Source organism: Gopherus flavomarginatus, chromosome 2, assembly GCF_025201925.1.
Source record: "Gopherus flavomarginatus isolate rGopFla2 chromosome 2, rGopFla2.mat.asm, whole genome shotgun sequence".
Classification (NCBI taxonomy): Eukaryota; Metazoa; Chordata; order Testudines; family Testudinidae; genus Gopherus; species Gopherus flavomarginatus.
This window is the reverse complement of record NC_066618.1, coordinates 303,076,673-303,099,164: the sequence shown is the minus strand read 5'-3', so window position 1 is coordinate 303,099,164 and position 22,492 is coordinate 303,076,673. Positions and strand designations below refer to the sequence as shown.

The following is a 22,492-nucleotide window of genomic DNA, read 5'->3' as shown; positions in this document are numbered from 1 at the left end:
GTTTATTTGACTAGACTTATTTTCCATAAAACCATGTTGATTGGCAATACTTATATTCCTATCCTTTAATTTTTTATTGATTTGACTTCTGCATCAGCTGTTTCATTATTTTGCTTCATACTGAAGTCAAGTTAACTGTCCTCTAATTACGTGGATCATCCCACTTACCCTCTTTTGAATATTGGAATAATATTAGTACTCTTGGGTGCAGGTTATCCAGGCCTGCAATTTAAAAAAATGTTTATCTATAGTAGATGCTATTTAACATCCTCATTAATGGACTGGAAAGTACTTCATTACCCACATGTGATAAGAATACATCCTCCTGCTTCTTTCCAAATTCAGGTCACAACTATTTATTGATCACTTTTGCCTCTCCTACACCCTTACTAACAATTTTATCATATCAATTTAGTAATGGATCTATATCATTTCTAGGATTTCTTTTGTTCTTTATTATCCACCCCTGCTGCGAACCCTCCCCCTGTGGTAATAGGTAACCGTTATGCTCTTCTTGATACAGGAGAGAAGGAAACACCCCCTACAGTAAAGGAGGAGAAGCCTCGTACCCCTAAGGCTGGGAGGTCTGCTGCCACCACTGAAAATAGGAAACGTAGGGTAGTAGTGGTCGGAGACTCTCTGCTGAGGGGGATGGAGGCGCCCATCTGTCGCCCTGACATTTCATCTCGGGAGATATGCTGCCTGCCGGGGGTCCGTATCCGAAATGTTACAGAGGCATTGTCGAGGATTATCCGGCCTTCTGACTACTACCCCATGCTACTCATCCATGTGGGCACAAATAATACTGCGAGGTGTGTCGCTGAGCAGATCAAGAGTGACTACAGGGCTCTGGGAGTACGGGTGAAGGAGTTTGGCACACAGGTAGTATTCTCTTCAATTCTTCCTGTCAAAGGTAGAAGCCCGGGCAGAGACAGATGCATCATGGAGGTGAATGCCTGGCTGCGAAGATGGTGTTGCCAGGAGGGCTTTGGCTTCCTCGACCACGGGATGCTATTCCAGGAAGGACTGCTAGGCAGAAATGGCATTCACCTTTCGAAGAGGGGAAAGACCCTATTTGCACACAGACTGGCTAACCTAGTGAGGAGGGCTTTAAACTAGGTTCGACGGGGACAGGTGAGCAAAGCCCACAGGTAAGTGGGGAACATGAAGACCTGGGAGATGGGTCGGAAACAAGAGAGAGCGTGGGCTATAATGGCAGAGAGAAAGGAGGGTCAGGGCAAAACTGGGAGGCAAGATCAAACCAGTATCTTAGATACCTATATACAAATGTGAGAAGTATGAGTAATAAGCAAGAAGAACTAGAAGTGCTAATAAATAAATACAACTATGACATTGTTGGCATCACTGAAACTTGGTGGGATAATACACGATTGGAATGTTGGTATGGATGGGTATAGTTTGCTCAGGAAGGATAGACAGGGGAAAAAGGGAGGAGGTGTTGCCTTATATATTAAAAATGTACACACTTGGACTGAGGTGGAGATGGACATAGGAGACAGAAGTGTTGAGAGTCTCTGGATTAGGATAAAAGGGGTAAAAAACAAGGGTGATGTCGTGCTAGGAATCTACTACAGGTCACCTAACCAGGTGGAAGAGGTGCATGAGGCTTTTTTTAAACAAACTAACAAAATCATCCAAAGCCCAAGATTTGGTGGTGATGGGGGACTTCAACTATCCAGATATATGTTGGGAAAATAACACCACGGGGCACAGACTATCCAATAAGTTCCTGGACTGCATGGCAGACAACTTTTTATTTCAGAAGGTTGCAAAAGTTGCTAGGGGGGAAGCTGTTCTAGACTTGATTTTAACAAATAGGGAGGAACTCGTTGAGAATTTGAAAGTAGAAGGAAGCTTGGGTGAAAGTGATCATGAAATCATAGAGTTTGCAATTCTAAGGAAGGGTAGAAGGGGGTACAGCAAAATAGAGACCATGGATTTCAGGAAGGTGGATTTTGGTAAGCTCAGAGAGCTGATAGGTAAGGTCCCATGGGAATCAAGACTAAAGGGAAAAACAACTGAGGAGAGTTGGCAGTTTTTCAAAGGGACACTATTAAGGGCCCAAAAGCAAGCTATTTCGCTGGGTAGGAAAGATAGAAAATGTGGCAAAAGACGACCTTGGCTTAACCACGAGATCTTGCATGATCTAAAAAATAAAAAGGAGGCATATTAAAAAATGGAAACTAGGTCAGATTACAAAGGATGAATATAGGCAAACAACACACGAATGCAGGGGCAAGATTAGAAAGGCAAAGGCAAAAAATGAGCTCAAACTAGCTATGGGAATAAAGGGAAACAAGAAGACTTTTTATCAATACATTAGAAGCAAGAGGAAGACCAAGGACAGGATAGGTAGACTGCTCAGTGAGGAGGGAGAAACAGTAACAGGAAACTTGGAAATGGCAGAGATGCTTAATGACTTCTTTGTTTCAGTCTTCACTGAGAAGTCTGAAGGAATGCCTAACATAGTGAATGCTTATGGGAAGGGGGTAGGTTTAGAAGATAAAATTAAAAAAGAGCAAGTTAAAAATCACTTAGAAAAGTTAGATACCTGCAAGTCACCAGGGCCTGATGAAATGCATCCTAGAATACTCAAGGAGTTAAGAGGAGGTATCTGAGCTTCTAGCTATTATCTTTGGAAAGTCATGGGAGACGGGAGAGATTCCAGAAGACTGGAAAAGAGCAAATATAGTGCCCATCTATAAAAAGGGAAATAAAAACAACCCAGGAAACTACAGACCAGTTAGTTTAACTTCTGTGCCAGGGAAGATAATGGAGCAAGTAATTAAGGAAATCATCTGCAAACACTTGGAAGGTGGTAAGGTGATAGGGAATAGCCAGCATGGATTTGTAAAGAACAAATCGTGTCAAACCAACCTGATAGCTTTCTTTGATAGGATAACGAGTCTTGTGGATAAGGGAGAAGCGGTGGATGCGATATACCTAGACTTTAGTAAGGCATTTGATATGGTCTCGCATGGCTGGATAACCGTACTCAGAGAGTAGTTATTAATGGCTCCCAATCCTGCTGGAAAGGTATAACAAGTGGGGTTCCGCAGGGGTCTGTTTTGGGACCGGCTTTGTTCAATATCTTCATCGACGACTTAGATGTTGGCATAGAAAGTACGCTTATTAAGTTTGCAGACGATACGAAACTGGGAGGGATTGCAACTGCTTTGGAGGACAGGGTCAAAATTCAAAATGATCTGGACAAATTGGAGAAATGGTCTGAGGTAAACCGAATGAAGTTCAATAAAGACAAATGCAAAGTGCTCCACTTAGGAAGGAACAATCAGTTTCACACATACAAAATGGGAAGAGACTGTCTAGGAAGGAGTATGGCAGAAAGAGATCTTGGGGTCATAGTGGACCACAAGCTAAATATGAGTCAACAGTGTGATACTGTTGCAAAACAAGCAAATGTGATTCTGGGATGCATTAACAGGTGTGTTGCTAACAAGACACGAGAAGTCATTCTTCCGTTCTACTCTGCGCTGGTTAGGCCTCAACTGGAGTATTGTGTCCAGTTCTGGGTACCGCATTTCAAGAAAGATATGGAGAAATTGGAGAGGGTCCAGAAAAGAGCGACAAGAATGATTAAAGGTCTTGAGAACATGACCTATGAAGGAAGGCTGAAAGAACTGGGTTTATTTAGTTTGGAAAAGAGAAGACTGAGAGGGGACATGATAGCAGTTTTCATGTATCTAAAAGGGTGTCATCAGGAGGAGAGAGAAAACTTGTTCACCTTAGCCTCTAATGATAGAACAAGAAGCAATGGGCTTAAACTGCAGCAAGGGAGATTTAGGTTGGACATTAGGAAAAAGTTCCTAACTGTCAGGGTAGTTAAACACTGGAATAAATTGCCTAGGGAGATTGTGGAATCTCCATCTCTGGAGATATTTAAGAGTAGGTTAGATAAATGTCTATCAGGGATGATCTAGACAGTATTTGGTCCTGCCATGAGGGCAGGGGACTGGACTCGATGACCTCTCGAGGTCCCTTCCAGTCCTAGAGTCTATGAATCTATGAATCCTTTGCTCTGCCAGCCATAGATATTTTTCTCTGATGTCTTTAGTATTCCTTATCCATTTTCTACACTTTATAATGTCAAAATTATATCGATTGTTGTCTCCTTCCTCTTTTTTTCCATTTGTAGAAAGTGATTTGTATTTACTTTATCACATGTGGATGATGAATACTACACCCACTTCTGATGTCAACATTTTAAAAAAGATGTTGAAAAATTCAAGTGGGTACAGAAAAGAATCACAGAAATAACAGGCAATAGAAGACTGTTAAATCTAGCAGAGAAAATCAGAGCAAGAAGAAATTGCTGGAAGCTGAAGCCAGACAAAATTTAAATTTTAAATAAGGTGCACATTTTTAAACAGTGAAGTTGATTAACCATGGAACAAGCTGCCAAGGAAAGTGAGCATAAGAACAGCCATACTGGGTCAGACCAAAGGTCCATCTAGCCCACTATCCTGTCTTCCAACAGTGGCCAATGCCAGGTGCCCCAGAGGGAAGTGGCGGATTGTCCATCTCATAATGCCTTAAAAATCAAGATCTTGCCTCTCCTGAAGACATGCTTTAGACAAACAAGTTATTGGTCTCAATGCAGGAGTAACTGGGTGAAATTCTGTGGCCTATGTTTCTCAAGGAGCCAATATTAAAGGCACAACTGCAAACTATCCTAGTGCACAGGAAAGACAGTAGGAGACCAATATGGTGTTGTCGGGAGCTCTTTACTTGAAAATCAAAAAGGAATCCTACAAAAAGTGGTAATACGGACAGATTGCTAAGGAAGCGTACAAAAGATTAGCACAAGCATGTAGGAACAAAATCAGAAAGGTGTAAATCATTTTGTGCCTTAGCCTAACAAGGGACATAAAAGGGAAGGAGAGCTGATGACATCAAGAGGGCTGAAGTGTTTAATGCCTGTTTTGCTTCAGTCTTCACTAGTGTCATATGTAAGACACAGCAGGTAACTGTCCTGCTCTACTCAGCACTGATGAGGTCTCAGTTGGAGTACCGTGTCCAATTTTGGGTACCACACTTTAGGAAATATGTGGATAAATTGGAGAGAGAGAGTCCAGAGGAAAGCATTAAAACTGATAAACGGTTTAGAAAGCCTGACCTATGAGGAAATGTTAAAAAATAGCTGGCACAATCTCCAAACTGTTAGCAATTATCTTTGAGAACTCAGACAGGACGAGTGAGGTCACTGAGTTCTAGAGAAGAGCAAACATAGTACCTATCTTTAAAAAGGGAAACAAATAGGATCTGGGGAATTATAGACCAGTCATCTTAACTTCAATACCTGGAAAGATACTGGAATAAATTATTAAACAATCAATTTGTAAGCACCCAGAGGATAAAGTTATAAAGACTAGCCAGCATAGATTTGTCAAGAACAAATCTTACCAAACCAAACTAATTTTCTTCTTAGACAATTACTAGCCTAGTGGATGGGAGAAACAGATGATGTGATATATTTTGATTTTAGTAAAGATTTTGACATAGTGCCACATGACATTCTCAACAGAAAATTAGGGATTTGTCACATAGATTATATTACTGTAAGGTGAGGTGCACAACTGGTGGAAAGACCATACTCCAAGAGTAATTATCAATGGTTCACTGTCAAACTGGAAGGGTGGTGGAGTCCCACAAGGCTCAATGCTGAGTCTAGTACTAGTCAATATTTTCATTAAAGCCTTGCACCATGAAGTGGAGAAGCTGCTCATAAAATTTACATAAGATAAGAATGGCCGTACTGGGTCAGAACAATAGTCCACCTAGCCCAGTATCCTGTCTTCCAACAGTGGCTGGTGCCATATGCTTCCATCCCCTGTCATCCAGTCCTAGCTTCTAGCGCTTAGAAATTTAGGGACACCTAGAGCATGGAGTTGCATCCCTGACCATCTTGGCTAACAACCATTGATGGACTAATCTCCATGAATTTATCTAATTTTTGTCTGAACCCAATTACACTTTTGTTCTTCACAATATCCGCTGGCAATGAGTTCCTCAGGTTGACTATGTGTTGTGTGAAGAAGTAATTCCTTATGTTTTTTTTAAACCTGTTGCCTATTAATTTCATTGGTGACCCCTAGTTCTTGTGTTATGTGAAGGGGTAAATAATACTTCCTTTCACTTTGTCCCTACCATTCATGATTTTATAAATCTTTATGATATCCCCCATTAGTTGTTTCTTTTCTAAGCTGAACAGTCTCAGTCTTTTTAATCTCTCCTCATATGGAAGCTGTTCCATCCCCCTAATCATTTTTGTGGCCCTTCTCTGTACCTTTTCTAACTGCAATAGATCTTTTTTGAGATGGGGCAACTAGAACTGCACACAGTATTCAAGATGTGGGCGTATCATAGATTTATATAATAGCATGATGATAGTCCAGGACTTATTATTTATCCCTTTCCCAATGGTTCCTAAAATTCTTTTTGTTTTTTGACTGCATCTGCATATTTAGCGGATTTTTTTCAGGGAACTATCCACAATGACTCCAAGATCTTTCTTGAGTGGTAACAGCTAATTTAGACCACATCATTTTGTATGTATAGGTGGCACTGTTGTCCACTGTGCAATACTTTACATTTATAAACACTGAATTTCATCTGCCATTTTGTTGCCAAGTCACCCAGTTTAGTGAGATCCTTTTTAATTCTTCAGTCATTTTAATTAAATCCAATCTTGAGTAGTTTCATATCATCTGCAAGCTTTGACACCTCACTGTTTCCCCTTTTTTCCAAATCATTTATGAATATGTGGAACAGTATTGGCCCCAGTACAGTAATTTGCAGATGACATCAAGCTGGGAGGGGTTGCAAGTACTTTGAAGTACAGGATTAAAATTCAAAATGAACTTGGCAAATTATTGAATTTCATCTTGTTGATTTCACACCAGTTTTCTAAAGGCAAGTGCAAAGTACTGCCCTCTGAAATGAAAAATCAAATGGATGGCAACAAAGGGGGGAAAACTGGCTAGGTGATAGTGCTGCTGAAAAGGATCTGGGAGTTACAGGGGATCACAAACTGAAGGAGTCAACAAGGTGATGCAGTTGCGAAAAAGGCTAATATCATTCTGGGGTGTATTTAACAGGAGTGTTGTATGTACGACATGAGAGGTAATTATCCCATTCTACTTGGCAGTGGTGAGGCCTCAGCTGGAGTACTGTGTCCAGTTCTGGGTACCACACTTTAGGAAAGATGTGGATAAATTGGAGAGAGTCCAGAGGAGAACAACAAAAAATGGTAAAAGGTTTAGAAAACCTGACCTATGAGGAAAAGTTTTAAAAAAAAATTAGTTATATGCTCTTTAAAATCCATCTCAGTCCTCCTAATTTCCTTCTTACATATTGCCTATTGGCTTCATTAGGGTTAACCTTCCATATTCTGAAGGGCCTCTCTTTGTCTTGAATAATCTGTTGAACCTGGTATTTAGCCTTACCAGTTAACTTTTTGCCTTCTTGGTTCTCTAAAGTCCTCATCTTTTCAATTGCTTTGTGGACATTTGTCTTTCCAAGCTTCTAATCATTCTCCTCAACTGCCTCTGAACCCTTTTTTTTGCTGTACCCTTTCTGAAATAGGGTGACCAGAACTGAACACTGTATCCCAGATAAGAATATCCTGTTGATTTATGTAAAAGGCATAACACTTGCAGCATACTATTCCTAACATTTTGTTTACTGCTTTGAGCCCTGATGCCCACAGAGAAGGTCATTTTCCTGACTTCTAATTTAACTATGGGAAGCCAGCAATGTTGCTATTGGTTTATGGTTTGTATTACAGTAACACCTACGAAATCTATCAAGGATCCAGAATCTCATTGTGCGAGGTGCTGTACAAGCAATTAATGTCAGTTCCTGCCTGAGAGATCTCATAATCTAGGTCCCACAAGATACAATGGATAGATGAAAGAGAGAAATAGGCTATGGCCATGTTAACAGGAAGATGAATTCTTTGCTTCAGTCTTCATAGCTGAGGATGTTAGGGAGATTCCCAAACCTGAGCCATCCTTTGTAGGTGACAAATCTGAGGAACTGTCACAGATTGAAGTGTCACTAGAGGAGGTTTTGGAATTAATTGATAAACTTAACAGTAACAAGTCACCGGGACCAGATGGCATTCACCCAAGAGTTCTGAAAGAACTCAGATGTGAAATTGCAGAACTATTAAATATGGTTTGTAACCTGTTCTTTAAATTGGCTTCTGTACCCAGTGATTGGAAGATAGCTAATGTAATGCCAATATTTAAAAAGGGCTCTAGAAGTGATCCCGGCAATTACAGACCAGTAAATCTAATGTCAGTACCAGGCAAATTAGTTGGAGCAATAGTAAACAATATAATTGTCAGGCACACAGAAGAACATAACTTGTTGGGCAAAAGTCAACATGGTTAGAGTTTGAAGGGGTCAACAAACATGTGGAGAAGGGGGATCCAGTGAACATAGTGTACTTAGATTTCCAGAAAGCCTTTGACAAGGTCCCTCACCAAAGGCTCTTATGTAAATTAAGCTCTCATGGGCTAAGAGGGAAGGTACTTTCATGGACTGAGAACTGATTAAAAGACAGGGAACAAAGGGTAGGAATAAATGGTAAATTTTCAGAATGGAGAGGGGTAACTAGTGGTGTTTTCCAAGGCTCAGTCCTAGGACCAATCCTATTCAACTTGTTCATAAATGATCTGAAGAAAAGGGTAAAAAGTGAGGTGGCAAAGTTTGCAGATGATACTAAACTGCTCAAGATAGTTAAGACCAAAGCAGACTGTGAAGAACTTCAAAAAGATCTCTCTAAACTAAGTGATTGGGCAACAAAATGGCAAATGAAATTTAATGTGGATAAATGTAAAGTGATGCACATTGGAAAAAATAACCCCAACTATACATACAATATGATGGGGGCTAATTTAGCTACAACAAATCAGGAAAAAGATCTTGGAGTCATCGTGGATAGTTCTCTGAAGACGTCCATGCAGTGTGCAGTGGCAGTCAAAAAAGCAAAAAGGATGCTAGGGATCATTCAAAAAGGGATAGAGAATAAGACTGAGAATATATTATTGCCCTTATATAAATCAATGGTACGCCCACATCTTGAATACCGCGTACAGTATCATCTCAAAAAAGATATACTGGCATTAGAAAAAATTCAGAAAAGGGCAACAAAAATGATTAGGGGTTTGGAATGGGTCCCATATGAGCAAAGATTAAAGAGGTTAGGACTTTTCAGCTTGGAAAAGAGGAGACTAAGGGGGGATATGATAGAGGTCTATAAAATCATGAGTAGTGTGGAGAAAGTGAATAAGGAAAAGTTATTTACTTGTTCCCATAATATAAGTAGGGGCCACCAAATGAAATTAATGGGCAGCAGGTTTAAAACAAATAAAAGGAAGTTCTTCACACAGCGCATAGTCAATCTGTGGAACTACTTGCCTGAGGAGGTTGTGAAGGCTAGGATTATAACAGGGTTTAAAAGAGAGAACTAGATAAATATATGGAGGTTACGTCAATTAATGGCTATTAGCCAGGATGGGTAAGGAATGGTGTCCCTAGCCTCTGTTTGTCAGAGGGTGGAGATGGATGGCAGGGGAGAGATCATTTGAGCATTACCTGTTAGGTTCACTCCCTCTGGGACACGTGGCATTGGCCACTGTCGACAGACAGAATACTGGGCTGGGCGGACCTTTGGTCTGACCCAGTATGGCCGTTCCTATGAGCAAGTTTAGCACAGTAGGAGTAGCCCCAGCTCCTGTAGGACAAGTATTGTTCAGACATAGCAGTAGAAGTAAATTCTAAGAAGGGATTTGAAGGATGACAAGGAGTTTTCTCCATGTGTAAAGGCAGCATGGGAGAAAACAAAGGTGCTGGTGGGACAAGTGGACTAGCAGGTGCGTGACTAGCACTGCTGGCATAGCAGAATTGGGGTGGCAGGGTCAATGGCAAGACAATAGAAATATTAAGTAGGATGAGGCTAAATTATGAAGGGCGTTAAGGGTCAAGATGAGGCACTTGTGAAGCAATATGTATGAGGGGTCCAAAATCCCTCTTCCACTGTGAATTTCACCTGCCATTACTTCCCAAGTCAGGTAGCTTGGCTAGGTCTTTCTAGAGTTCCTCAATCTTGATACAAGTGCTGGAGTTGTACTTGCTAGATCCAATTTACACACATACTGGAGTGATGCTCTGGTGTACAGTCACATTTGCATTGCTACAAATGGCCACAAGGCACAGGGCATAAAAATAAGGAATAACTGGTCATTTTTCAGAATGGAGAGAGGTAAATAGTGGTGTCCCCCAGGGGTCTGTACTGAGACCAGTACTGTTCAACATATTCATAAATGATCTGGAAAACGGTGAGGTGTCAATTTTGCATATGATATAAAATTACTCAAGATAAGTCAAAAGCTGACTGTGAAGAGTTACAAAGGGATCTCACTAAACTAGGTGACTGTGCGAAAAAATGGCAGATGAAATTCATTGTGGATAAATGCAAAGTAATGCACATTGAAAAGCACAATCCTAACTATACATACAAAATGATGGGGTCTAAATTAGCTGTTATCATTCAAGAAAGAGTTCTTGGAGTCATTTTGGATAAGTCTCTGACAATATCTGCTTAATGTGCTGAGGCAGTCAAAAAAGCTAACAATGTTCGGAACCATTAGGAAAGGGATATATAACAAGACAGAAAATAACAGAATGCCACTATATAAATCCATGGTACGCCCACATCTTAAATACCATGTGCAGATTTGGACTCCCCATCTCAAAAAAGATATATTGCAATTGGAAAGAGTGCAGAGAACAGCCACAAAAATGATTAGGGGTCTGGAACAGTGTCCATATGAAGAGAGATTAATAAGACTGCGACTTTTCAACTTGGAAAAGAGATGACTAAGGAGGCATATGACAGAGGTCTATAAAATCTAGACTGGTGTAAAGAAAGTGAATAAGGAAATGTTATTTACTCCTTCACATAACACAAGAACTAGGTGTCACCAAATTAAATTAACAGGGAGCAGGTTTTAAACAAACAAAAGGAAGCACTTTTTCAGACAACACATAGTCAACCTGTAGAACTCTTTTTCAGACGATATCGTGAAGGCCAAGACTATAACAGAGTTCAAAAAAGAACTAGATAAGTTCATGGAGGATAGGTGCATCAATGGCTATTAGCCAGGATTGGCAGGGATGCAACACCATGTGCGCCAGAAGCTGGGAATGGACGACAGGATCACTTGATGATTATCTCTTCTGTTCATTCCCTCTGGGGCAGCTGGCATTGGTCTGACCCAGTGTAGCAACAGAATCAGATCCACAGGTTTTGCGTCCTTCTCCAATTAGCTGTAGAGGCCTATCTTCCCCACCCTTCAGCTTGGCCCTGTCCAAAGAAGCTGCACTGGTTGCTACTTCTGGGGACCTCTGTGCAGGAAGCAGTGTCCTTTGCACTTCTCTATATACCCAGAGGAGACTAGCAGGGGAAGGGGAAGAGGAGAAGATCAAGCGTGAGCCCACTGTTACTATCTAGTAGCTGAGGGAAGCACTGAAGACCTTTGAACCGACTCCTTTGAAGGAGTATAGTTCATAGGCCTCCCTTAGTACCTTGGGAGGCCTTTCAGTCTAAGAGCCTTATGTGAAGTTTCCCTCTGGGCTGGGGTCCAGTTCTACTCCTACACATCCTCATGTAACTGGGAGTGACTTCATTAAGCCCAACACTTTTCTTACTCATCCAGCCCAGTGTGAACCACAAGATTGATTAGTCTGGAAAGCCTGCCTTAGACTCAGGGCCGGCTTTAGGTTTTTTGCCGCCCCAAGCAAAAAAAAAATTTTGGCTGCCCCCCACCCCCTTTTTTTTTTTGGCTTTTACACGTTTGCACTTTGCAATTTGTTGTTGGTTTGGTTTGGTTTTACTGGGTGCGGTACTGATGCAGCATTGGGCAAGGACTGCATCTGAATCTGCTTGAGCTGGGTGTATCTGCCTGAATTTCTTATTGAGACAAAGGAGCTGAAAATCCCCATGGGCCACTAGAGCTCCTGAGTAACTCGTGCCGCCTGTAATATGTGCAGAGGAGAAATACAGACTAGAGAGGGACATTTCAAGAGGCTTAAATCACTGCATGCTTTGCTGCCCCGATGTCACGTCTGGATCTCTTGAAGGAAGGCTACGGGCCTGTGCAGCCACGATCGGAGACAGCCCTTGGCTTTCCTGGGCACGCTCCATATTTCAGTCTTAGTAGGAGCTGGGCTGCTGCTTCTGAGCGCTTTCTGCTACTTTCACTCATTTAAAGTGAGCCTGACGTTCCCCAAATCATTAACTGAAATGGGTAGGGAGCGTGCTGGAGAATTGCCTGCTGTCTGACGGGTGCTAATTCCGACACTGCTACTTGATCAAAGGGTCGGGTAATTATCTTTAAAAAGTTGTGCCTGAATGAAAGGATTTCTCCCAGCTGAGATTTGTTTCCAAAGGGGCGGGCGCAGGAGAGAAGGAGGGCGAAAGCCAGACTAACACTTGAAGGGGTATTTCATGGCACTCTCTCCCACTGCGTCTCCCTGAGCCCCACCTGCTGTATGGCAGCGCAGGGTTATCTGGCTGGTGGCACTGATGGTGTTACTGGCCGCTCGGGGCTTCCTTCCTGGCCCTGGTAAGTTCTTGGCAGCTTTCTCGTTGTTCCTCAGGGGACTCGGGCTGTAGGGCTTTAGGAACATGAAGTCGCTCATGGCGGACTCCGGGGTTAGGCAGACTTTGTAGCAGTAGCCTGGAGGGCCACTGCCGGCCACATCCAGGCAGTTGGTGGGCACTTTGTTGCCTGAGGAGAGCTGGGGCTTGGTGTTGGAATTTTTGAAGATGTCGGAAGGAATGCTTCCCCTGGAAATGTGCCGCCCCAAGGATGTGCTTGCTTTGCTGGTGCCTAGAGCCAGTCCTGCTTAGGCTGAGCTTCTTTTCTAATCTGATCAACCAAAGGCAGAACTCTCTATGACAGAAGGCCGAAACTAGATACATTCAGATGAGAAATAAGGTGCCTTTTTTAAATAGGGAGGGTAATGGACTATTGGAACAACTTCTAGGGACATGGTAGGTTCTATGTCACTTGAAGTCTTACTGGATGCCTTTCTAAAATAAATGTTCTAGTTCAACCAGGAGTAATAGGCTCAATATAGAAATCCTAAGTGAAACTCTCTGGCCTGTGTTTACAGAGGTCAGATTAGATAAATAATAATAGGTCCATCAGGCCTTAAATCTGTGAATCAGGAGCAACAGCACAGGACTCAGTTTTTCTCTAACCCTCATCTGACCCAGGAGTGAGGCCCCTGAAATCACTGCAGTGTTATATGCCAGTGTAAATCTGCTCTAAGTAAAAGGAGAAGTGGGTCAGAGTCATTCCTTTCTCACTTACATTCTACTGCCTGATGTCAGCTCCCACTGAAGTCTCAGTGCTCCAGGCTCACTCTGCTATTTTCCTGCCTAGTGATGTGTCTCAAGTGCTTGTTGTTACGTGTTTCACTTGCATAGCTAGTTCCCAGCCTGCCTCTCTCTCAGCTGAGCCCCTCCCTGACTAGACCTGCTTGTCTGCCTCAGACACTTGCAAACATTGAGGTCTTCCTGGTGCTATATGCACCAGCAGAAAGAATGGCTGTGAGACAGCAGTGCATGGGATAATCCCTCTGGAAAGGGGGTGGTTCCATATGATCTCTGCCTGTTCCTAGCATCAGCCCTGCATGCACACACATATACACACAACTTTTTGGGCTCAGGCACCTTGCCTTTCTCAGAACCCCAACCTTTCAGCACATAAGAGACAAGTAGCATGTGGAGAGGAACCGACATCACAAAAAACTCCTTGACTTGTTGGATCTTTGAGGTACCAATGAAATGCCCAGATCCTACTCAGTATGGAGGAACTTCCAAATCCCAGTGAGGACAGAGATGTAATTCAAAAGGACCTAGAGGGGTTAGAACTCTGGCAGGGAAGCAGAGAGAGGTACAGCCTGGACACATGCAGTTAACATAGTACTTAGACCTAAGTTTGCAATGGGCTGTGGCAGCAAACAGACCAACATGAGTTTAAAGCTGCATACCCAGAGGCTTCATGTGAACAGTCTCTTGCTAGGGCACTGGTGTGTTGGCACCTGAAATATCATGTTTAGTTCTGGGCACAATGACAGGCAGAGACTTCATTGTGGGGACTTCAGAAGAGCCACAGAAACAAGCAGGAGCCAGAAGATCTGAGTTATGGGGACAGATTTAAATAATTAAACCTGCCTGCTTTGACTAAGGGGGCAGCTCATTGCTGTGGAAATTTAAAATGAGTCCAAAGAACACTAGAAAATGTTCTGTAGTGGATACTCATGCTCTGCCTGCCTCCCAGCCCCAAAGATGGGCATGATGGACTGGTAGGACTTCTCCAGCTCAGGGGCTGCTAGTGCTTTCTAGTCCTGTAAAGTTGGGATCTAGGCTCAGCCCTCCCAGGGCCTGGTTCTAGATGCAATGACTTCTTTTACTAAAGACTTATCTCCCACCAACAAAGGCTCCTTCCAACCCAGGCCTCACTTTTTATCACTTCTTCTTGAAGGGGAAAGTTGTCTCAGCCACCACCTTTAGTTCCCAAACATTTCCCAGAATTCTTTGAACTGGCCATATTGCTGCTTCCAAGGAGGCTTTGCAACAGTCCTTGTAAAGGATTCTGGAGCACATCAGAGACCCAACGTGCCTGCCCCTACACAAGTGAGAAGAAATAGGACTTATTTTCCAGGACATGGGGATGGACACCTTCATAGGAAGGAACAGTTTGGGACAGGCTTGTTGCTCGGAACACTGGTCTGGAGCCACAGCTGGACCTTCACAGCCCCACCAGTTGTCTCCACCATGCCCTGACAGCAATTATTCTTTCCCGTTAATGTTTGTTCTTGTGCTTTCTGCTGACCTCTCTCTGTTTTTGTCTGCCTGCAAAAATGGAGTCTGAGCTGAGGGTTAACAACCTTGCCTGGGCTACAGTGGAGGCTCTTGCAGGGGACTGGACTAGATGACCTCTTGAGGTCCCTGGGTCCAATGATTCTATTCAGGCATATGCCTTCTTGTGACAGTGTTATGTTATTGGCTCTTGCTCCAGACCTCCTCTCTGGGTCTCTGACCAGCCTGTATTGGCCACTCTAGGTTAGTGCATTTGACTGGAATACAGTCCCATTCCTAGCACAAAATGGTTTCACATGAGTCAGTCACCGTCTGTGCTGCATGATGCAGTGGAAAAAATGAGCGATACCTGCCTGCATCAGTCTAGAAGGAATTTCACTCTCATTGAGATCATGGTTAGTGGGTGAGGAACTCAGTTTCCTGTATTAATTCATCTAATCTCTCAATTTTATTCAGTTGCCTGTATCATACCTAGAATGTGCATATACACACTTCAGCCCATAAACTAGGCTAACAAGCTCCAACATCCACGTTAGTAATGTATTGGGTACAGTTGGACAAAAGACAGACCCCAGGAAGACAGTGATGGGGGATCCTTCTCAACATCCGAGTGACCCCACTGGACCCTCTTTCAATGCTACCTTCCCATTCTGTTCAGGAAGGAATCATGGCATATTCCCTTCTTGGGAGTGGAAGGCAAGCCAGATGGTTGGAACATCTAGGACAGGGATCAGCAACCTTTGGCACGCAGCCCACCAGGGTAAGTACCCTGGCGGGCCGGGCCATCTTGTGTACCTGCCGCGTCTGCAGGTTCAGCTGATCGCGGCCCCCCTGGAGCGGTTCCCCACTCCAGGCCAATGGAGGCGGTGGGAAGTGACAACCAGCACATTCCTCGGCCCTCGCCACTTCCCGCAGCCTCCATTGGCCTGGAGCGGCGAACCGCAGCCAGCGGGAGCCACGATCAACTGAACCTATGGACACGGCAGGTAAACAAACAGGCCCGGCCTGGCGGGCTGCGTGCCAAAGGTTTCAGATCCCTGATCTAGGTGATTCTGAGACCAGAGTAAGGCAAGGAGAAAAGTAGCAAAGAAGTCACATGTTCTAAGCTTCCCTTTGAAGTGGTTATTGGGACAATGAATCATCCCTGCCTATCTCACAAAGTAAAAAAAAAAAAAATCCACTGTGATACCAGGATGAGGGATAGATAAATCCAGCCTGCACAAAGTCACTTGGACAAAGCTTGATGTTAGAACTGGTTATTTTCTGCACATTAAAACAGACTCGAAACTGAAGAGAGATTGAATGTGGGAAGGGTCTGTACAGAAAGTTATACACAGAGAGGGCAGCCCAAGCAAAAGGCTTGAAGTGCCAAAGTCAGACTCTCACACTAGATTTGTACATAGCAGGGAGCCACAGGAAGGTGGGTAACAGAGAGGGTGGGAAAGCAACAAGAGAAGGTGTAATTTGGGGAGGAGATATTCTGGCAAATCAGCAAAACTGATTACAGTGTCCCCTCTGTGGATTGTCCTGGGGCTCTGTTTTCATTACAAGCTGTGATGGGTCATAGGAGTTTACTAGTAAAATTCCCCATCCTTAGTGGGTCTGTGCAAAACTTGCCAAATGTAACTTTACTAAAAGTTCAAAATATCTCATTTGGGCTGGAAATGTCCCAGGGACAGCTGCAGGATATTTTGGTTTAGAATGTTTTGAGCACATGAAAATAGGGGCAAATGCAGGTGTCCCCTGAGCCAGTCATACCAGACTATGGAGCATGATACTATCACCTGCCTCCTTTGACATGTTATCCTCCTACAGCCACAAAACGAGGATAATGTTGCCTTCTCATATCACAATATTCCACCTCTGATGGGGCATGATAGTCCCTCCAGAGCCCCAGCCAGAAGAAAATATACTATCTTGGGCCCATGGCTGGATGGGTAAAAGTGCGTTATAACCCTCCCCTCACAGCCCTGGTTAAAGTGTGCTACAGCTTTTCAGCCCAGTAGGCTCTTTACCTCTTATCACATACTATGCATACATAGAATCATAGAACCATACGGTTAGAAGGGAGCACAAGGGGTCATCTATTCTAACCCCTTGCTAAGATGCAGGATTTGTTGTGTCTAAACCATCCAAGACATGTCTGGCTAACCAGACTCCTTTTGAAAACCTCCAGTGAAGAAGCTTCCACAACCTCCTAAGGCATCTGTTCCATTGTCCTACTGTCTATATTCCATCTGAAACTGAGTGCAACCTTTATAAACAGGGTGTCTCCAACCAAATCAAGTCACCAAAGACACTATTCTTCCTTCAAGTTCCTATTTCCATGATTGCCCCAGCAACACAGAGAGCCCCGATCTGAAGCCAGCCCAGTGCTGAATTTCATTTCATTCACCAGAACCATTTCTGAATGCCTGGGAAATAAGGCCTTCCTAGTGCTTAATTTGCAGGGCTGCCCAGAGGGGCGGGGGGGGGGGCAAGTGGGGCAATTTGCCCCAGGCCCTGCAGGGACCCCGCGAGCCCTGGCCCAATGGTGGTCCAGGTCTTCATTGGCATTTCGGCAGTGGGGGGCCCTTCAGTGCTGCGGAAGACGTGAAGCGACTGAAGGGCCTCCGGCCGCCAAAATGCCACTGAAGACCCCGCCCACTGCTGGGTGAGTACAAGCGCCGCAGCTCCCCTGCTTTGCCCCAGGCCCTCTGAATCCTCTGGGCGGCCCTGTTAATTTGTGCCAGGGCTAAGCCCCAGCATCTCTAGACTTGGCAGTTCAGAGCCCGGGCACCTCTGGGCTTACTGCATCAGCTATGAATGTAAAAAAATTGCTTGAGCCTCGGCCCCTCTTTCATTACAAATTAAGCACTGGTCCTTCCCCTCTCTCTACACACAAAGTCGAGTTCTGTCACAGGAAAGACAATGGTTTTCCATCTGCAGAGGAAATCAAGTAAGAGTGCATGTACGTGTCTCTGTGCATGTGTATGATGTGTGTGTGCGGGAATATGGAGGGAGGCCAGGGCAGGCAAAGAAGCAGAGGGTGGCAACAACTGTTTCTTTGTCCCTGCCCAGCTTGCCTCCTCCCCTTTCCAGTCCTGTAACCCAGTTAGTCTTTTTCATCTTAATGCGCTGATCAGAACCTCCAGTTCCGTCAAATTACACAGATATGCTGCAGGCGCCCCTCTGAGGAGTGAGTCACGTGCATGCAGCTTCTATCAGGTTGTGGATCCCCTCCCAGGTGGAATCAGAAAAGCTGCTTTCCTTAGGGCATTCAGAAGAAGACTGGACAGAGACCAGACAAAAAGCTGTAAGGAAGAATCCTGCCGAGGGATTGGAACAGATGAGAACAGCTTCCGTCCGCAACCCCCCGCCCCAGTCTTTACAGGGACCCTCTTTCCCCCAACAAGCATTTTTTAGTCTATGCTGCGATCCCCTTTCTCTCCCAGACAGTCTGCTAGGATCTTCCCCCGCTAAGATTATCTCCACTGCTGGGCGCCCTCCCCTTCCCCACAGATTAATGCTTCATAAACTGTGGAAGAATGGCTCTTAGACACTACAGCAACCGCCAGAGGCAACGCACCGCGGCTGCGAACTGGAAGAGTCCCTGGTTCCCAAGCTCCTCCTCACCTGCAGCCTTTGACTTGCTCTCACCAGGGCCAGAGCCCCAGTGCGTCCCCTGAGACCCTCAGAGTAAGTAATTAGGAAGCCTAAACTTTTCCTACCTTCCCAGGTGAGCCAGCGCAGGTGATGGATCTCGCTCTGGGCTCTGCCTCTCCCCCTGACGTGCCTGAAGCCTGATTCACTGGCACCTCAGACAGGCCAGAGTGAAGCTCCACCCAGGGCAGAGGGTGAGTAAGCGAGCGAGCAAGGCACAAACTCTGGAGAGTTATTCCCCAGGATTGCAAAGAGAGCGAGATAAGGGCAGTGCATTCCTGAGCCAAAGGCTGTTTGCCTCTCCCTTCCTGCCTTCCCTGCAGCCTATCGCACCAGCTTGGAGCTCAGGTCTCCTCCTGCAGGAAGGGAAAAAACAACTCCCAGCGGCTCCCAGAGATTCTGAAATTCAACACGTCTCAGACTGAAAAGAAAGTGATTTAGACATGCCCTGACTGAGCCTTGCACAGCTCTGTTCGGGAGTGTTCCCAGCCCTTTTCCCCAGCAGATGACCAACAGCAAGGTCTGACCCGTTCCAGTATGCCCCACAGTGTGACAGGATAGCTTGTATTTAGCAGCAGCTCACCACCCATTTGGGTTAATTCTAAAGATTTCTAGTTTTTTGGTCTTCACTAGCATAGGCTCATGTTAGCAAAGTTGCAACAAAAACATTCGAGTCCTGAGGGGCCTATAGTCACTTTGACACCTCCTAGGCCCAAGTGATCAGTGAGTAGTATAGGATACAATAACTGTGACATCAACTCCACACACTAAGGGCCATAAATACCCACCCAGATTCCACTTAGAGAGCTAAAATGCTGCCCTTATCTGCACCCAGCATAGCTGCCAGGGCCTGATCCGGCCCTCATTATGGGCTGGCATACACCTTTGTAATGGAGAGACCTGGAAATTCGCCACATTGTGAAACTGCAACTACCTAGAGATTATTGGCTCACAAACTGGCACTCAGAGTGTGAGCTGTTTGGGGGTTGAGCCTATGTCTCACTACCTACCTGCACAGTGCACAGCACAATTCAAGTGGTTGGAGCCCTCAGCATGACAGTAGTGCTACTAATAATCATTCCCACAGGGGTTACCCCACACCCAAACTGTGTGCATACCCCCAACCTCCCCAGTCAGAGCCAGGGAATGACAAAAAAGCTGAAAAGAAAAATGCAGCATGCGCCAGGGTAGAGGGTTTAACTAGGTGAAGGAGGTGGCTCCTGCCTAGGTGAAAGGACCACAAAGGGTTAACAAAGTGAGATTTCCCTCAATTGAGGGTGGGGCAGCTGCCTGTTATTTTGTCTTTCATGTTCTACCTTATTAAGCTTGGCAACAGCTGTGACTGGTTGTGCAAAGGGTGGTGCCCAGGACTGCAGCAGAGGGAGCGGCTCAGGAGTCAGCTCCAATGAGTGAAGCTGTGAGCTGACTCACCTTGGTAACCCAATTCCTGACAAACACAGGGAAGTCTCTCGGGGGGGGGGGGGGTCTTGCAGTGCTCTGTGTTTGACAAATGGACACAAGGGATCACAGTCCACACATAGTGTGTAGCCTCTGTGGGATTGTACCCCTCACCCCACACATGCATGCACCTTGACAGAGACCTGAGGGTTCTCTGCCTCTTTTCTTACAGCAGCACTCATAGAGCTGGCCATATGAATAAAATCTCATTGAACTGGACGAAAAATTGCATAGAGACAGACAGGACAAGACTCCAGCTATTGTAAGTGGGGGAAAGAGTCTAGGTGCTTAGTGTAGGATTCACAAGGGGACTTGGCTCCCTGCCATCCATTGAAATTTACAACCCTGAGTCAAGTGCCTTATACAATGCTCGGGGAAAGCCTATTATTGTAGTGCCTAGGAGCCCTAGTCATGAACCAGGACTCCATTGTGCTAGGTGCTGTACAAACAGAGAACAAAAAGACAGTCCATGCCCCAGAGAGTTTGCAATGTTAAGTATAAGACAAGGGGAAATGGATGAGGGAGTACAAGGACACAAGAAGACAATATTGGTCAGCATGAAAGGTGGTGGCCTAAGAATGGAATTCCCAAAAGCCAGCATGCTGAGCAGGGAACTGTCTAAGCTAGCCGGTAGGAAATGCCAAGGAGAATGGTGTGACCTAAGGCAGTGGTTTTCAAACTGTGGGTTGTGACCCAGTACTGGGTTATGGTGGCTGTGGTCAGCACCGTCGACCGGGCCATTAAAAGTCCCGTTGGCAGTGCTGCCCGACTAAGGCAGGCTAGTCCCTACCTGTTCTGACACTGCGCTGTGCCCCAGAAGCGGCAAGCAGCAGGTCCAGCTCCTAGGCAGGGGAGGGGGGCACGGGGCCACCCCGAGCACTGGCTCCACACTCCCATTGGCCAGTTCCTGCGGTGCCTGCAGGTGAGAGCCACACAGAGCTGGCTGCGTGCCTCTAGGAGCTGGACCTGCTGCTGGTCACTTCCCCGGCGCAGTGTGGTATGCAGTGGCAGGACAGGCAGGATGCCTACTTAGCACCCCTGCTGTGCCGCTAACTGGGAGCCAACCAAGGTAAGCCTGTGCCCCAACCCAACACATTTTGTTTGAATATGACTGCCCTGTCCCCATCATCACTGCCAGTCTTTGTCACCTGCAAATTTTACCAGCAGTGATTTTATACTTTCTGCCAAATCATTAATAAAAATGTTGAATCGTCGCAGACCTAGAACCAATCCCTGCAGAGCCCCACTAGAAACACCCCCATTCACTAATGATGCCCCGACCAGTCAGCCAGTTCTTAATTCACTTAACAAGTGCTTTATTGATATTATAGTGCTACTTTTTAAATCAGAATGTCATGGGGTAATAAGTAAAATGCCTTACAGAACTGTAAGTATATTATATCCAAAGAGACAAGGTGTGTGAAGTAATATCTTTTATTGGATCAGCTTCTGTTTGGTGAAAGACAGAAGATTTCAAGCTCCACAGAGTCTTCAGGTCTGGATAGGCCTGGGGATGGGGCCGAGGGGTTCGGAGTGTGGGAGGGGGGATCCGGGCTGGGGCAGGGGGCTGGGGTGTGGTGATGCGGGAGATGGTTATACCTGGATGGACGATGGGGCTGGGGGGTTGGTATCTGGATGGGGGATGTTGGGGATAATTGGTCTGGAGGAGTGGTACCTAGATGGGGGATGATAGGGATGGCTATACTTGCACGGGCAATAAAAGGAATGGGGGAAGTTGATACTTGCCTGGGCATTGCAGATGAGAGTGGAGGGGAATAGACCTCTGCATGGGCATTGGTGGGGGAGGAATGGGGTGACTGGCACCTGCATGGGTGTTGCAGGAGTGGGATGGTGGGTTTGACACCTGCATGGGCATTGGGGGAGGGTGGAAATGGGGGGGCTGGCACCTGCACAGGCATGGGGGAGGTTGACACCTGCATGGGCATTGGGGGATGGGGGGAAATGGGGTGGTTGGTGCCTGCATGGGGATGGGGTAGTTGGCACCTACATGGTCATGGGGTGGGCTGACACCTGCATGGGCATTGAGGGGGAAATAGGGTGGTTGGCACCTGCATGGGCATTGGAGGATGGGGTGGTTGGCACCTGCATGGGCATTGATGGGGGATGGGGTGGTTGGCACCTGCATGGGCATTGGGGAAGGGGGGGAAATGGAGTAGTTGGCACCTGCATGGGCATTGAGGAGGGGTGGGGTGGTTGGCATCTGCATGGGCATTGGGGGAAGGGGGAAATGGAGTAGTTCGCACCTGCATGGTCATGGGGCAGGTTGACACCTGCATGGGCATTGGGGGGGAAATAGGGTGGTTGGCACCTGCATGGGCATTGGGGAAGGGGGAGAAATGAGGTGGTTGGCACCTGCATGGGCATTGGGGGAGGGGGGAAATGGAGTAGTTGGCACCTGCATGTGCATTGGGGGGGAAATGGGGTAGT

At 45.5% G+C, this 22,492-nt stretch overlaps 1 protein-coding gene across 1 annotated transcript in view; it reads right to left on the bottom strand.

Annotated features, from left to right (window-relative positions):
- The window catches only part of FAM83H (family with sequence similarity 83 member H), a 58,366-nt gene extending 39,641 nt beyond the window's left edge, over positions 1-18,725 (bottom strand). The window contains exon 1 of the mRNA XM_050939342.1: positions 18,655-18,725. The gene's annotated coding sequence lies outside the window, so the exon portion shown is untranslated. The remainder of the gene's footprint in view (positions 1-18,654) is intronic.
- Between the last annotated feature and the right edge of the window lie 3,767 nt (positions 18,726-22,492).